Below are 18948 nucleotides of genomic sequence, written 5' to 3' on the forward strand. Positions count from 1 at the left end.
AAAAAAAACTGAAGATATTTTACATTCATTCTTGTCTTATACATCACCAAATTCTGGAACTTTTCTCAGGCCTATAATAAAGCTAAGGGGCACTTGCTTGTAGGTAAGAGGCTATTTTAGATCGGTGAGGGAAAATCTGCCAGGAAGCCTAAGAAAGAGACCACTCCCCTGAGCAATTCTCCATTGCCATGGTAACTCAAAAAATCATCTCCAACCATGAAATTCAGGGGTTCAAAGTTAGAGGCTTTATTTTAACCTTGCTAATTCACCATACCCTTCAGTACTAGAACTGTGCTACTTAGAGAAAGCTCTCTACAATCAGATGTATCTCTTTGTGGTCACGGTACCATCATACCCAGGCCAATGGGTTTATTTTTCAAATATTTTGCAAGTCTGAAATATACAATAAATGATACATCAGTAAATACATGTCAATTATATAGCTATTTGAAATTACCTGAATGATGTTAAAGTCCTGGCTGCTATTTTAGTTGATCTTTTTTCCCTTTGGGAGATCTCCAGTAATCAATCTCAATTTTATATCAGTTCTGCATTGGACCAATGTGCTGGCCCACCAGCTTTCTTCCATGATGCATCGTAATAACGGGGTAGGGAGGTGGGGGGGTGGGGGACTGCTAGCTACATTTCAGGACCTAAAGCATTTTAAGGAAAGTTTCTTGGAGTTGGGCCAAACAAAGCAAACAGCAAACATTAACACTCAATTGTCTTAAAATCTTAATTAACCTCACATTCCAAAAGGCTGCTTCTGCCTTCACACCAATGAAGTTTTAATTGGTCTGAAGAAGCTAGGAGATAGCAGGTCAAGGATCCAGTATCTCTTTTTCGGAATTTTCAACCAGGTCTGTCACTGATTCCTTGTTTTATTTATATTGAGCCATTTCGTTTCTGGAGACCTCAGCTCTGGGGAGCCCACTCCCTAAGCCATTTTCTCAGAAATATGCCTCTGTTCTGAAAGGAAATCTTCTGGGAAGAGAGCTGAGAAAATGAAAGAAAAAGCAGGAATCAGAAAGCAAGAAAAGGCATAAGAGAATAAAAGAATAAAAACAAAATAAGATAAACAAAACAGTCGAAGTCTAGAAAGCAAGAAAGCCCAAGCTGCAAGAAAATCTCTTTGCCAATTCAAAATAAAACTCCCAAGGCTTATTCTAAGATTCAAACATAAGTATTACATCTGTGGCAAGGAGCAGAACATTATTAAAATTTTAATATTCTAACACAATTTCTCTCTTCTTCCAGAATACCTAATTCCCATTTCCCTTATTACCTGCATTTGAGAAATACATTAATTTTTTCTAAGTCAATTTACATTTTTATAAAATAATATAAAATATCTTTCCTTAAATATTTATTGGAAAAAAGTTTCAGAGAAGTGGAGTTTTTGAGACAATAATTTTTTTAATAACCAATCAAAAATTTCCTTTTCAGATGAATAGATATAGATGTTTCTATTTGCTATTATATCAGAATAGTTAAAAATGATGAGAGACTTCTTGAAGAAAGAGAAGTATTTGGTTTTGCCATTTAGTAGCTATGTGACCCCAGGTCTCCCTAATGTTTTAGTTTGATTTTGTGTAAAATTAGTATAATAATAATAACACATTCTCACTTTCAAATTTAAATGAGGCAATGATGCATGGTACCTAGCATTAATAAATGGTAGATGTAAATATAAATATTACTGTCACTTGTATTGTTACTATTATTGATGTGGTTAAAAGATGATGTCTTTCTAAAGAGAAGGAATGATAACTACATAGTTTATTTTGATTCCTCATAGTCTTTACCCGTTTACCACTGATTCTTCACTTCAGAGAACATAGTAAGAGAGACAAAATAACCTAGAACAGGAATGAGCAAAATAAATTTGCCTAGCAACTACTTTTACTAGTTTAATAGATCCAAATTTAGTTATGTTGTGCTGATAGAGTAAAGCTGTTGAAACTCAGCAAGCCTCTCTTCCTCTCAGCCATCTACCCAGCAGCCGCAAAGCAGCAACCATGCGTGAGTGCATCTCCATCCATATTGGCCAGGCTGGTGTCCAGAAAGGCAACACATGCTGGGAGCTCTACTGCCTAAAACATGGCATCCAGCCCTATGGCCAGATGCCAAGTGACAAGACCACTGAGGTGGAGGGAGATGACACCTTCAACACCTTCTTCCGTGAGATAGATGCTGGCAAGCATGGGCCCAGGGTAGTGTTTGTAGATCTGGAACCCATAGTCATTGATGAATTCACCCTGACACCTACCGCCAGCTCTTCTACCGCAAGTAGCTCGTCACAGGCCAGGAAGATGCTGCCAATAACTAAGCCCAGGGGACGCTACACCATTGGCAAGGAGATCACTGACCTTGTCTTGGACTGAATTCAGAAACTGGCTGAGCAGTGCACAAGTCTTCAGAGCTTCCTGGTTTTCCACAGCTTTGGTGGGGAAACTGGTTCTGGATTCACCCCCCTGCTGATGAAACGTCTCTCTGTCAATTATGGCAGGAAGTCCAAGCTGGAGTTCTCCATTTACCCAGCCCCCCAGGGCTCCACAACTGTAGTTGAGCCCTACAACTCCATCCTCACCACCCACACGCTCTGGAGTACGCTGATTGTGCCTTCATGGTTGACAATGAGGCCATCTACAACATATGTCGTAGAAACCTTGATATGGAGCTCCCAACCTGTACTAATCTGAACAGGCTGACAGGTCATCTGGTGTCTTCCATCACTGCTTCCCTCAGATTTGATGGAGCCCTGAATGTTGACCTCGCCAAATTCCAGACCAACCTGGTACCCTACCCCCGCATCCACTTCCCCTTGGCCACATATGCCCTGTCATCTCTGCTGAGAAAGCCTACCATGAGCAGCTTACTGTAGCAGAAATCACCAATGCGTACTTTGAGCCAGCCAACCAGATGGTGAACTGTGACCCTCGACATGGTAAATACATGGCTTGCTGCTTGTTGAATGGTGGTGATGTGGTTCCTAAAGATGTCAATGCCGCCATTGTTACCATCAAGACCAAGAGTACCATCCAGTGTGTGGACTGGTGCCCCACTGGTTTCAAAGTTGACATGAATTACCAGCCTCTCACTGTGGTATCTGGTGGAGACCTGGCCAAAGCACAGTGATCTGTGTGCATGCTGAGCAACACCACAGCCGATGCCGAGGCTTGGGGCGGGCCTGGACCACTAGCCAAGCTTGCCTTTGCTCACTGGTACATGGGTGAGAGCATGGAGGAAAGTGAATTTTCTGAGGCCCGAGAAGGCAGGGCTGCCCTTGAGAAGGATTATGAGGAGGTTGGTATAGATTCTGCTGAAGGGGATGGTGAGGAAGAAGGAGAAGAATACTAAAGTTAACATGACACAAAGATGCTGCTTTCACCTGGAAGCTTATTCTGTTTTAAACATTGAAAAGCTGTGGTCTGATCAGTTAATTTGTATATAACAGTATACACTCTCATACAATTGCTGACCTATGCTTTAAAACATGATGCTTTGTTACAGACCCAAGCTGTCCATTTCTCTGATGGGTTTGAATAAAGTATTCCCTGTCTTTAAAAAACAAACAAACAAAAAAAACCAAAAAGAAATGAGGGCCTTTTGTTCTCTCTCTCTCTCTCTCTCTCTCTCTCTCTCTCTCTCTCTCTCTCTCTCTCCCCCCCCCACATTCTCTCTTTTTTACAAATCAATTAATGTGGCACTAACATTTAAGTCCTTTGAAAAACTCATGAAAAGGCTGGCCAAGTGGCTCAGTTGGTTAAGAGCTCGCTAGAGAGTGTGAGCCCTGAGCATCAGCAGTTCGATTCCCAGCCCAAGCTGAGCTGCCAACAGGTGGCAGGATGGCTCAGCTAAAAAACAACAACAACAACAAAAAACCCTCATGAGAGTAACAGATATACAATGATTGGTTGTTCCCCAAATTCAAAGGACTTATCACTTTAATATAAATATTAAATATAAAGAGTAATATAAAGAGTAAAGAAAAAAACAAAATCCTCATCATTAAATTTTTATTAGATCTAAGATATTTTCTGTTAGAGATTTTTCACCTGGCAAAGTATGAAGTACTACATGGGTCTCCAAATGAATTGCTGCTTTGATCACATTTGCCCGTGAAATTGTGTGTATTTAATCTGGACACTTTTATTTCCTTAGGGTTTCTGCCTAAACTACTTTCCTAAAAACTCTCCAGAACCTCAGAAGGAAATCAATTGAGATATGAAATAGCAAAATAAAATGCAGGGAGAGAGGATAACAAAGATAAAATACATTTGAGAATAAAGGCAGAAAACTAGGATATGATAAAACAGAGTTAGGATGACAAATAAGCCCAAGGCCTAAGGACAGAAAGATATTTTGTTCCAGATTCAATACATATTTCACAGGCTGATGGTAAAAGTCCAGCCCTATCAGCAGGCATATCACAGACATGACAGATTTCTAATCAATGGAATTCTAACATGCATTAAGCTCTACGCTCAAGTGTAGATCATTTCAGACACAAGATGTGATTCAAACAGGTCTCTTACCCAAAGCAAATCATCTGCTAACAGCTTTCCATTTTTTCAACACTCTCTTTTAACAGTTTCTGTAATTTCCTAAGAAATATATAAACAGAGAACTCAGCTGGATGAGAACAGCTGCATAAATTCAGGTTTTCTTGTTTGAGTTTCCAGTCCTTCATTTTCCCCCTGAAGCGATTCTTAGTGTTACAACAAATAAGGAAGAAAGAAAGAAAAAGTAAACAAGAAAGAGATTAAGAAACATGATATACTAAGGTCTCTTAGGTAAAATTCTTCCCTCCAATAAGTGACTAGAGGAGAATTTTAATAAGTCACCAGTTTTTAACCATTTCATAATTGTATAGATCCACACATAAAAACCATCTGAAATAGACTAGTATTATCAGCAGGTCATATAGAAAGAATGGAATTTATAGGTGAGGAAAAGATGTACCTGCTAAGGATATCTGGAAAAGGATGCTTGGAGTGCTTGATTCTCAAGATTATGGCTCAATTCCTCACTATTGCTAGAGAAATTTCATACAAGGGGCTGATATGGACTGAATTATGTACCCCTAAAATTCATGTGTTGAAGTCCTGACCCCCAGTAACTCAGAATGTGACTGCATTTGGAGACAGGGTCCCTAAAGAAGTCATCAAGTAAATATGGTCATTGGAGCAGGCCCTAGTATGATGGTGTCCTAAGAAAATAGGAGGATGTAAGGACACAAGCATGCACAGAGGGAAGACCATGTGAAGGCACAGGGAGAAGATGACCATCTACAAGCCAAGGAGACAGACTTCAGAAAACAAAGCAACCCTGCCGATATCTTTATCTTGAACTTCTAGCCTCCAAAATTATGAGAAATAAATTACTGTTGTTTTAGCCACTGAGTCTATGATATTTGTTATGGCAGCTCTAGCAAATTCATACAGTTTGGCAAATGTAAGTGCGGTCAATTCTTGAGTTTTCAAGAATCAATGACAGTATGTAAGTTACCCAGCTTCTTTATCTTTTTTTCCCCCCATTTCTATTTCATTAAGATATTTCTCAAAAACTGTGACTAGGAATTAAAAGAAAATGAGTTTTCTAAAATGATTTGTTGGGGGGATGTGATTTAAGAAAAAAATCTTTTTTTCTCCTCGAATTCCACTTAGGCAGAGTTAGGCCCTTTCTTCTCCGTGCTGCTATTGTGGCACATAGAGTGTTATATTATAGCTCTTTGCTAGATATGAACTCTGTGCAAGTAGGAATTCTTTTTTTGCATGTTTATTACTGCCCTCAGAGTGCCTGAGACATAATATTCCTAGAACCTTGGGCATTGCTTCACATACACTGGGCACTTAATAAATATAATATGTACTCAATAAACATTTGGTGAATCAAGGAACCCCACAATATTGGTAACTTTCCTCTTTGTCACTAATGCAGAAACAGAACTTAGGTGACTTTCCCAAGATGACATTAATTTGGGTGTTTGAAGAGACCCTACAATTCACACTTCTCTTTTCCTTTCTGAGTTCTGAGCCGTTCATGGAGACAAAGGAGTCTGGGAACAGGCTAGAATGTCATCTTTATTTTTAAGGCTAAACTGAAGAACGTGAAAGAGGTGAAGAAGAACCAAGCGCTTCCTAATACAGAACCCTAAAATTAGAGAGACTTTTTTATCAGCCCCAGACAACTGGATGGGCTGGAGTTCTCAGCATGTAAAATATACAGCATGGAGGAAATAGCAGGATGACTCCTCCCTTTGTAACTGGATCCTATAGATGGGAAGAAGGAGGAAGTGACACTTTAAAACTCATGTATAAGATAAGCCACTGCATCTCCTCCTAGAGAGTAATATGCGAGGGGGTAAAAAATAATCAGGACAATTGCTCACATGGAGCGCCCTCTGCAGAGAAGGAACTGCCAGGAGTAGGTGTTCCCCAGCGCCTCCTTACCAGCCAGTTTAGTATGTCCAGCCCTCAAGCTCAGTTCTTCTGACACCAAGACCTCCCTGACTCATATTCACCTCCTTATAAATGACTCAGCAGAACTGAGAAGAAAAAAAGAGTTGACCTAACCAGAGTTTGGGTCCCTATCTAGAATTAATTTTTGGCCATTAGTCTTTAAAACAACTTCTGTGCTGCCCTAACATAAAAGCCTTATTATAAAGCCCCACATTTGGCACATAGTAGAAATCAAATAGTGAGTGCAACGATCATCTAGCAAAATTACCACAAAAAGCAACAACCTTGGAGCACTTCCGAACTGGCACAAACTTGAAAGGTAAGAGATTGGAAAATGAGGACTCGGAATGGATGGAGGTGGGGAGTTGGGGGTTGGGGAAAGGGAATTTTTCCCCCAAGAAATTTTTAGCTGTATTAGTGCATCTACTCGCTATTTTCAGAAATGAAGAACAAAGAAATTTCCTCTTTGGGTTGTCAAATGATCCAATGAGCCCTGAGTGCAATAGTAAGCAAGCATCGCCTACCACCAGTGCTGCGCTGGTAAATGTTTCACCACCAGCTCTTCTGGTGGGAGGGACCCTGATTTGCAGCATTGGCTGATTTCTGTGGTGTAAATACTCCAACCATGGTCCATTTTAAAATCCCACATCATGTCCCAGCTCACAAAATTCCTGAAAATGTAACAATCATTTCTCACGCATCAGTATGGGCCAGGTCCAGAACACCACTGCCAACAGAGACGCCAGAGCAAGAAAAGCTCCACTGGAAAGGGCACAGATAGCCACCTGAGGATCTCAGCTCTGCAATGGACCAGGTGAAACAAGACTCTTGAGAGCCCACAGTTATCCCAGAAACACACAGGTCTCAGGCTTTGCTCAGGAAATGGATTGAGCTTTGGCAAACATAAGGTAAAGGAGCACGTCCAGGCTTAAGCTGATGGGGCCAGCTTACAGATCTTCCATCATTTCCTAATTCCAGGCATTTGAATTTTAAAATGATTTTTTAAAAAAGAAAACAGAAGAAAGAAGCAGAAGGGGCTATACAGGAAAGAGAAGCTTTCTGTCAAAACAGCAATACTCACAGCAGCTACTACCCTAATCCTACTAATTGGGACTGTAATGTTACTCGTCAACAACCACTATGGTTGCTGGATGCTAAGAAGACTTTGACAGAAATAAGGAACTGCCAAGGTAATTAGTGCAAATAATACACTGAACATTTCCACTGACCACATACTGAGAATGATAAAACTCGTAATTTATATCCAATGTGTGTAAAATCATGACATGCAAGCATTTTTCATATATAAAAGGCTTATATGTGCACAGAAGCACAGGATGAAATTTTAATTTTAATAGTCCTTTTTTTTTTGGTTTTAATTAAGCCAATTGTGGATCTCTTTGTGGGTGCGCTGCGACTTTCCTCAGGTAGTTAATTAGAGGCTGTGTCTGACTGAGCACAATGGAGACCTGTAAAGGTAAATGAAGATTGGAAAACCTCAGATGACAGAAAAGATTACAAATGCTATTAAAGATTTAGCAGTAGGAGGGGGTAATGGAATGCAAACTTTTTACAGTTCTTGAATATTTGCATACTAGATTACTATTGTTATACCTGGAAATACAGTGATGTGACTACAGAAGTCAGGTGAGCAGAGAGTTTTTGCCTCCTTGTAGTTGGATGGTATTACACTATCTTTCTTGAGCAGTAGTGGATTTCTCTCTCTCTCTCTCTCTCTCTCTCTCTCTCTCTCTCTCTCTCTTTCTCTCTCTCCCTCTCCCTCCCTCCTTCCCCTTCCCTCTCTCCCTCTCTCTCTCTATCTCTCATGCTTAGAACATGATCAATAAAAGTCCTCTTTCTTTCTGGAAATCTTTGAATTTGGCCTTCCCAACATTTGCTCTTATGGGATTATTCCACCCTTTGAAATGCCCACCTTATATCTTTTGCATGTGTGCTTTTAAATCTGGACTCATCAGAGATTTCCTGTGCCATTACAAGGATTTATTTAGGTGCCTTGTGTAGAGGCATTTTAAGAGGTGGTTAGACTTGCAAGTTTTTCAGGTCACGGCTATAAAGCCTGGGCTTTGGAGCTAGACTGATGAGTTCAGACCACAGCTCTGCTCTGGCTTCATTGTAAGAGTTGAAGCAAGTGATTTAATCTCTCTGATTTCTCATTTCCCTCCTTTGTAATTGGATAATAATAATATGCTGTGATATCATCCTTGGGACTTTTTAAAAAATACTAATAATTTTGGTTTAATTATGTAAGTGCCCAGCTCAGGGCCAGGACCAGAGCAATTGCTCAGTTGTGAGTATGCAGCCTTTTGCTAAATTTTTCAAAATCTATTTTCCTAATATCCAGGACTATTTAAGCTAAGACTAGATATATCTGATAGGATAACCCCATATCCTTTAACAATCTATTGTTTTCTATTGGTTAGAAGCAAATCTCTAAGGCAGAGGTTTTCAAAGCTAGGAGAAAGAATACCTGAATCATCATGGCAGGGCATTTAACAAAAACAAGTCCTCCTCCTCCACTGCCACGCCCAACAGGACCCTACCAACCTAGGATGTCAGTTCTACTGGTTGTGCCTTCAGCTCTCTGAAGAAAGAACACGTTGTCAACTAAGCAAGGCAAGAATTTATCAGGTACTTTGTTTGTAGCAGAATAAGGCTTCAACTAATGTTTGAGTGTTGACGTCTTTGCACTGTGAATAATACAGCTGAGATTTTACATTAGAACAGAATGGTTACCCCCAAAATTTATAGATTTTTTTCAACCTCATGATTTTCTCCACTTTTATTTCTGCTCAAATGTCTCTATCAGACATCTATATTCAAATTTGTTCTAGACATTTTTCTTTTTTTTTTTCCTTTTTACATATACCCTTTTCCTGTTTATTGGATCTACTTTTTAAGCAAAATATTTTGCTTAAATATTTATGGGCCATCTGTCCCAACATCAAGATTTGGTGATCTCTACCTTATGATAGTATTTAGCATATTAAATTTAAGGCACATTTTATAACGTATATTGTTTAATGATATTATACCTGTCTGAAGCTATTAGGATGCTCTTGAATTCTTTTTTTAAAGGAAATGTTAATTGAAACACTGCTCTGTCCTTTCATTATTATTTTATGATACAACTATGGCCAACCACATAATAAGTTTTACAGTTTTACCTGCTTATATTTCTTTATTAATGCCTTCCCCTCAAATTTTAGTTTAAGTTATTTTGTTAAGAACAAACAAAATATTTTCTAATTCCATTGTTAGGGTCCCCTAATATCAAATTCTGGTGTTGCGTGCTCTTCTAAACATTCCTTTTTCTTTCCCCAAATCACAGCCTGAATATTTTAAAAGAAGAGAAATTAAAGTGCAGCCTGCCTGCTTCTGACCTTTCGCTTTCTAACAGGACTTCCGATTTGCCAGAGAGATAAATGAGAAAAGTTCTCACAGTATCATGTAAATCAGCCAAACTGGCTAGTCATCCACGAGTTTTATCTATTTCACTGGGCTCTCCAGCAAACCTCAGCTATAAGCCTAAGGAATATCACACTCGCCTTTTAACAAGTCCTTTCAAAACTGGTTGCAGCAACCTTTGCGTGCCTCGTCTGATGTCAGTACCTTTTCATTACATTTGCAGATCCCTAGGAACCTTTCTTATTAGTCTCTGATTCTAAAGAATAGGTCCAGTGGCTCAGAGTTTCTCTTCCTCCTCCTCAGCTATGTTCTTCCATTCAACAGCCACTTGACATTGGTCTCCATTCTCTTCCATCTTCGCAGAAGATGCTGTTTTCATTGGGCCTATCTTTGGGGATTATGTATCTGATCCTATCTGGAAGTAGTGTTATTTGCACCTATTTACAAATAATCTGAAACATAGAGCATGGTCCTCCTTCCTTTTACCTGATTACCTAGCAGACAGACTTGCTCACATTTATAACATGTTTAGTTGCTCCCCATCTCAGGCAGAAATCCCAAGAGCCCCTAGCTCATTGGAACATGTCCCTCAATTGTGCATATTCAGCTGTGAATATAACTTAAACGTTTGCACAAAAAAAGAAACAGAAAAATATTTAAGTCCCCCACCTCCACCTAAGGAAAAAAAAATCACATCTTGTGTACTTGTAAAGCATTTGATGGTAGCCAAACATTGGATCAATTCACTGAGGAAAACAGGGAATTTACCTCTAAAGACTAGTCACTTAAAAATAGATAAGATGTTGAGCTGTGCAGTTTATCACTGGCACACAGCCTGGAACCTCAAAGAGATAATGTTGTGGACAAGTAACACCTCATTAAAAATTGAAAATAGATTCCTTGCATCAGTAGTATGTTCCTCTCAGCTGCTTACACTGGGTGTGTAATCTCTGACAGTGATCCCAGGGAAACAGGCCGGGGTGCACTTTGCAGGCCAGGGAAATTACATAAGCTTTGGTAAGAAAAAACTGTGAGACAAATAAGATTCCTTCCCTCAAATTACTTATAAGGTAACAATAGCCAGGAATTTGAAGCAATGGCTTACAAAGGGCGTTTAAACCTCAAAGGGCAACCGGGCCAGCAACCTTAGAGACTCCTGATTTGCAGATGCTAGTGGCCTGAATTAGGTGTTAAGGGAAGCTTTCTGTTAGTGGACATCCATTGCCAGAGATGTGATTTTCTCTGTGTTTTGCTGGGCAAGTGTTTGGAGTTTATATTTGGCATGATCTACTCTGAAATTAGCCAGAAAGAGTGTTAAACAGAGAGAGAGACTTTGTATTATGAGCACAACACCAAAATAAAAACAATAGCGGTGTCTCAGGGCTATTTTCTTAGAGATTTATTGGACTTTATTAAATTTGGAACCAGTCAAGAAGAATACAACAGCTGCTGTGAATTTCTAACAAAAGCAAAACAGCCTCTCCACTGTTTTTCTCCTGTGTAGTGTCCCGGTAAGCTGGTACATTCTCTAGGCAGGATCTGTCTTACTTGTGCTTCCCAACTGGAAAGTGGTGTTTCCGTATATAATGTGACACCAGGAAGAAGAATCCAAGAGATTTGTTTTGATTTACTTCTCATTTCAGGACATTTAGGAATAGCTTATAAAAAAAGAAGGTGAACTATAAAGCCTACAAAAACCGATTTCCACAAAACCAAAGAATTTGGAATTGTTTTTCTATGCTGTTTCTGCCATCCTCCACACTCTAAATCTTCACTAAGGAAATCGAAGAACAGGTTAAAACGTGTAATAGTGATATGTAGAAACAGATACTGGTATTAATTTTAACCTATGCCTCAGGAAAACTGAAAATGCTAAAAAGAAGCTTCCAGTTATCTATGTTAAAGCACAGGTCCGAGTGCAATAGGATTTTTGAAACAGTAAACCAAAACAACAAACAAATGAAAACTTCACAATGCAATCTTTTGTTTTGTTTTGGTCATTTTTCTATATAGGATGTGATTTTCTCTGTGTTTTTCTGGGCATGTGTTTGGAGTTTATATTTGGCATGATCTACTCTGAAATTAGCCAGAAAGAGTGTTATTCAGCATGTGACCTCAAGGTCAAAGGGAGATCATCTGGGATTTTAGGGGAAAAAAGTTTTCTTAATTATTTTAGCATACATTAGCTAATAAGGAGTAATGTTGTTGTTTTTTTTTCAGCAATACATTTGAGTGTAGTCTAAATATGAGAAAAATGAGTTACTTGCTGCACCCAGCATCTACAATTGATAAAAAAGGGGAGAGAGGACTTAACAGATAATTAAAGTTTCCAAGAAGAACCTTACCATAAGAATTAATACGCTGAACCTGCAAATGAGGCTCACTGCTTGCTGTGATGGTGAAAATAATGAAGGCGGTACATTGGGTTTGAGACATTAACTATTAATAGTTAGCAGTAGTATTTAGAAGACGCTGCATTAAAATCTTATGTTTAAGTTCATTTTAGTACAATCCTATGGCTATGTCACTGCAGCAGTCGGGGTCCAGTCAGAAGATAGAAATCATGCCTGTTATTTTAACGGTGAGATTTAATATAAAGCATTTCTAGCCAAGGCATTGAAAAACTCTGAAGTCAAAAAGGAAGTACTAAGGCAGCAAGGAGATAGTAACAGCAGAAAGGAGCCACAACCTCTAGGCTGGGGCAGAAAGAGGATGAGGTGAGAATTTTTAAGTGAGAAGCTTGGAGGATTAAGGGCGCCTGAGAATGGGGACCCAGAATCTCTGAGCAATGGGTGTCTGACCAGCTGGTACTGATATCTCCAATACTCAGAGGAGAGAACCTGTGCAATCAGAACCCATTCTTTGAGAAGGGAGCGCTGCCAGCTGTTGCTTCTATCTCTAACGGGGTTCAGTGAGACTGGTTTGGGGGAGTATTAGAAAAACAACAAACTGAAATACCTGCTACTACTAGAAAACAAATTTGCTGCATAGTGAGGAAGCATTGCTAGGGTAACAACGACAAAAGCAAAAATAAAATCAGGACCAGAAAATGAACAGGAAGGAGCCCATCCCTTCTTTGTCCTCCAGCTTCCTGGTCTCTCTCTGGGGCCTCCTATAAGCCAAGTGCAACATGGAGTCAAGTGCAAAACAAAAATTCAGTTTACAGAGTCCCAGCCCATCCTCCCAAAGCTGTATATGGCTAGGTTGGCTTGATGCTGTGAGACAATAGCTTAATAACTGACACAGCCACTGAAACTTGATAGAGAATCACTGAGCTGCTTCCCCAAATCAGGCACTTTTTGGAAATAGATGTGATGTCTCTGAGATCTCTAGCTTGTTGGCTCACCAGTGATTCATAAGACTGTATTTTTTACTGATACACTGATATGATAGAGTAATTCAATACAATGAATGTGAAACTGCAGGGGAAAATATAAAAACATTGCTGATTTGTTCCAGGAAGTGAGTACATTCACACTCAAATTGTTCATGTGGATTGGCCCAATGCCCACTGAAGGCTTCATTCACTTCCATTGCTAAACTTTCCTATGTTCAGTGAGACTATGGGTATTGAAGAACTGCAGAGTTATTTACTGGAAGCACAGTCACAAATTCAGGGAGATTCACAATCTTTGAGCATGAATCACACTTTAACTTTTTATGATTGATTTTGGAGTGTGAGCCCCTATGTGTGACAAAATTGTCAAGTGTCTGCCATATCGTTTCAGGACAATTTTATTCTGGCTGGTAGAGCTACGTTTACCCCAGAAGACAAAGCTTCCTACACTTTGGATATAAACAATATAAGTATAGAAAATTCCAGAGGTATTCTGTAATTTCTGGCTATGTACCTACCTTTGACTCTGCAAACGTATGTTCTTTCTCTTTAAAATAATGAAACTAAAGCTTATTATCATCTGGTCATTATCTGAATAAAAAATAAGACATGGTCTGATTTTTACTCCCTCAAAATCTTGAGAGAGTAGTTTATTTTATTAAGTACCAAACAGGATTTTTGTTGAAGTTTTAAAACTTTAATAGAAAGGTTTTTATAAATAAACCAACTAAACTGTCTTTGATAAATTGCTTTTGCATTGCTGCTAAAAAAATCTACATATTATATATTTTCTATGTATAAATAGTCACAAGAGCCACAGATCAAAAGACAACCCCATACTTTGAGGCCAGACATGTCAGAATTCAGAACTCTTCTGATTTTAGAAAAGTAATATGTCACAAATACACAAACACCATTTGAATATTCACATAAATTGAGATCAATAGGCTACAGACAGTCTCATGCTCATGCATACCAAATCAGGATTTATTACCATTTATACCAGATGAGTTACAAGGAAACTTTTAGTGTTTAGAACATGTAAGTTTTTGGAATGATGAAGAAAGTATTGTAGACTTCTATATTATTAACTATTGTCATACATAAAATATCTACATGTCTAAAAACTAGTATATCCAATCATGTAACCTCTATTTGTGACATCAGGAAAGCTTTATAAATGTGATTCTTTTTTTTAAATAGAAAAGACTTTAGCATGTTTATATGCAAAAGAAGTTTAGTTGAGAGTCTAAGATATGAGCAGTAAAAGTAATAGATATCATAAGAACACAAAAAATAAAAAGAGGAGGGAGAGCCTTCCACTTTTTTTTTTCTTTAAACAGCATTTGCTGAGTGACTTCTATATGCCAGAATTGTAAGGACAATACAAAGACAGATAAAACTCAGGTCCTGCCATCAAAACTCAGGTTCTTTTGCTAGGCTATGGTCTAGCAAAAGAAATGCAATGAAGTATGAAAAATAATCATAAAATGGAAATCCATAGAAGTATAATGGAATAGATAGGGTTAAATAATTGATTCTTTCAAGGAAGGCAGAGTCAAAACATTTCACCGATAGATGACACTTAAAAAGTAAGTAATTATTTTTTTTTTAGGTTTGGGGTGGGGATACACAGGAAGGAGAAGATGACTTTTAAACAAAAGAAGAGTTTGAGCTAGTATACATGGTTATGAGACAGTGTGTCACAAGAAGTGTAATCAATAGCATAGATGGAGTTATCTTAATATCAATGCAAAGAAATTTTGAGTGCCTACTATGTCTTACACTTGCATTGTACAATGTGATAGCCATTGGAAATTTGTGGCTATGAAGCACTTGAAATGTGACTAGTGTGACTAAGTAACTGAATTTTTTATTTTATGTAATTATTTTAAATATGTTTATTCACTTAACTATAACAAACCCATTGTATGTTAACAAATAACATGTTTCTTATGAAAACAGCAATATTTTTTAAGCCACTTAGAGATATCCCACCCTGGGATCATTTCTACCATTCTAGTATACCCATGTCCTAGTAGCTTGGGGTGTTCCTGGTAAGGCTCATGCATACATCCTTTCCTGAAGAATAATGACTGCATTTAAGCTAATGGATCTGCCATATCCAAGGATGCCTGGTAGTTTTACCCACTCTCCTGGTGTAGCACATAGTGTGTGGTATGGTGTGCAAAAGTCTCAAACCTGGATGAGTTATAGTCCAAAGCTCCTGGGGAATCAGGACAGGATTCGAATTTACTTGAAACCATGCCCTTGCTTAGCTTTTTCCACCCTCCCTAGCTTGCTTTCCTTACTACCTCACCTCAGGTTTCTCCTGAGAACATTCTTTATTAAGTCACTTGCTCCCAAATCTTTATCTCAAGGCCTGCTTCTAGGGTATCCAACCAAAGAAAATGTTAAATTCGATATGTGTAAGGGCATCCATATGGAGATGTTCAAATACAGCTGGATCTTGAGCCCAGTGCTTACAGACTCAGTCTGGACTGGGGATATAAATTTGGAAGTCAAGAAATCATCAAAAGATGGCATTTTAATATATGAGAATGTATGTTACCTAGAGATATAATGTCAAATGAGAAGAGAATCCCAATAATAATAGAAGATAATAAATAAGGAAATTAAAGGGGAGATTTTAAAAAGGAAGACATGGTCAGTGTGACAAATGCAGATGGGTGGTTAGACAACTCAATAAGAGACAAACGAGACAACAGAGAACAGAAAAGGCACTGTTGGGTTAGTAGATATTCAGGTTCTTGGTGGCATTTTCAAGGGTAGTTTGGATGGACTGTTGGTCATAGAAGTCGTATGACGTTGGGGAGATGAGTGATAGGAGATGTTCAAGAAAACAAAGTTTGTGGGAAAAGTGTTTGGAGAAGTTTGACTATTTCAGGGAGTGCAGAAATGGGGTATATGAGATTGATTCAATGGAAAGACATGGATTGAAGGTGAAAAAAAGAGGATGAAATCAAAGAAGTCAAATTTTTAAGAAAATGAGAAGGCCCACTGCTTAATTCCAAATCCAAAGACATATATTTTAGGTTCTGTAATGGTAGCACCCCACTCCCAGTACCAATGACATTTAGAGTTAGATCAAGAAAAGCATAACAAATATGAGTAGCGTGAAATGGGGATTTATTATAAGGATTAGAGCTTACACAATAGTTGGGGTGCTTCTGGGGAAATAATAGGCATTGTAGTCAGGAAGCAGATGGTTGGATGATCATAGAAAAGTCACTAACCAGTGACCACAAAGGAAACTGGAAAAAGAGTCTGAGAAAAGTTGCTGCCTTGTCATCTAAGTGTGGGTCTAAAGTCTCTGTAAGTCAACAAGGAAGGGAGTTAGGAAGAAAACTGGACAGACATCATGGAACACCTAGGACAAACTGCAATTTATGACAACAATTAGAACCCACAAAGACAAACTGCAAACCACATCTCTCCCATATCTAACCCCAATAATACAGATGACCTACAGATAGAGCTGGTGCAGCTTTCTATAGAGCTGTGTGCATGCTGGGCTCAAGACACACAGAACAGGAAGGGGGAGATCCAGCTGCCCCACATCAATGAGGTGAACCAGCCTGCAGGAGCACCACAATCCTTGGAAAACAGGGGCCAGCAAATTATTTCTTCATATAGACAATATGTAAACAAGTGTGGCTATGTTCCAATACAAACTTATTTACAAAAGCAGGCAGTATACTACAATAGATTTGACCCTCAGGCCAGTTTGTCAACCATGCTTTAGAGTATAATGATGACAATTTCACATCCATATCCCAAATCCTGAACAATTTTATCTTGTGGTCAACCTTGAACTGTACCATACAGAGAAGAGGATTCTGGGAAATATAGTTCCACATTAGGAATGCTGACACAATACAAAATCACCAAACCGCATTCTCAAATCTTTAAAAAAATTTTTTTTTCTGCAATTATTATGCCTTACTCCTATCATCAGAAAAACAAAATGAAACAACAAAATAACTCAACAGTTCACAACAACTATAAAAATATACCTGTAGTGTATAGATAGTAACTATTCAGGTCTTTATGGACCAGGGAGTTTGGGTAAATATTATCAAGAGGACATGTCCCTGACAGGATTGAAGAACTTTCATTAGGAATGTCACAAGGATGATGAATCCCTCAAAGAACTCTATGACGCTCACAGGATAATTCCCACTGGGATAAACAATTCAAATGATAATCCTTAATTCACAGATTTTTGAAGAATGATATTTTACCTCTTCTGGATCATATAATACACACAGTTCCAGGTTTTTAAAAATAAGTTTTAGTAGCACAACACTTTCTTCAGATGAAATCTTAATCAGAAGTGGGAATAAATAAAACATAGAGAGGAGCTTCTAGGTAGAAGTGTAAAGAAATAAAGGAGATAAAAGTTGAATACCTCCAGTTAAAATAGTACTAGAGAGGGAGGGGTATTTTCATTACAAGTACTATTCACTATACACTATTCGCATATTTAAATGTTAATATATTAAGGTACATCTATAAGTTTTCATGAGCACTACTCTCACTCAGCCCATGCTGAATACTGAGATCTCTTTTGCCAATGAGGGCGGGTAAGAGAAAATGTGAAGTATTGATATAAGTGCAAAAGTGATTTGAAGATTATGGAAGCAAGCTGTCACAGTTTTTCCAAACTCTAACATTATCTTTTGTTCTGATAACCCAGGCTACCTTCATATCCTGGGATACCAAGGTAAAGGTATTTCTATATTCAGATTTTCATGTATGCCCTCCATAAGGGTGGCAATTTTAATGAGACCCCTGAAAAACATTATTTCCTGTAATCTCTATCAACAATAATGATGTATATCAATAACAATATATATATCAACAACAATGATGAAGGAAGAACCATTCTTTAAAACAATTTTTTTCAGATATTGCTACAGAACCTAGATAGCCTCCTGAAAAAACTCTTAAAGATCTGAAAATTCTATCCCTGTGTCGTCTAAACACCTAGTAGATCTGCAAAACAATTTGTGTGATTGACAGGAGAGACCCATTTCAAATGCCAGTGGGTAGCCTTCCAGCAAACAAGAACTACAACAAGGTTTCACGCCCCCTACTGCTAATGGCTAATCCTGGCACTGAGCCTTCCGCTGCTGCTTCTCAACATGGGTATCCTTTTAGGAAATGTGCCTGCCACAGCTTGCCTCAACCTGATATGGTGTCAAGATGCGGAGAAAAGAAATGAGTGTAAGAAAGAGACAACTGGACTCTAATAGCATCATACGCATTAGTGTACAGGGTGGAGTCTGCTGGGAGGGCAAACAGGCCTTTGCCCAGACAGAAAGTCCATTTGTTCACTATGAAAACATATTAGTTTCAAAAGACGAAATATTTTAATGCTCTAACTCCCATCTATGTTTAAGTATAAAGTGCATTTCCCTTTCATTAGCATTTTTTTTTCTCTTTTGGGCCTTTGATGTTAAAAACAGAAATACTCAGAAATTAAGGACAACAAAAACCTCACCCAATGTGTAGCTTGTGTAGCTGTCCATACCCTAAGACGACACCACAGATGACAACTGAGGTCCACATGTACAAAGCATGGCTCAGAGAAAAATGCCCTGCTCCCTGATTGCACAGCATTGGAACAAAATCACCCTTTGTTTCATGGCTGTAGCTGCTGTTTGAAAACCCTGGTGCAATTCTTTTTTTTTTTTT

At 38.5% G+C, this 18948-nt stretch overlaps 1 pseudogene; it reads left to right on the forward strand.

Moving 5' to 3' along the window:
- The first annotated feature begins 2018 nt into the window (after positions 1-2018).
- On the forward strand, positions 2019-3360 carry LOC109389800 (tubulin alpha-1A chain-like; annotated as a pseudogene).
- Positions 3361-18948: the final 15588 nt, after the last annotated feature.

This window comes from Hipposideros armiger, unplaced genomic scaffold, assembly GCF_001890085.2.
Source record: "Hipposideros armiger isolate ML-2016 unplaced genomic scaffold, ASM189008v1 scaffold_243, whole genome shotgun sequence".
Taxonomy (NCBI): domain Eukaryota; kingdom Metazoa; phylum Chordata; class Mammalia; order Chiroptera; family Hipposideridae; genus Hipposideros; species Hipposideros armiger.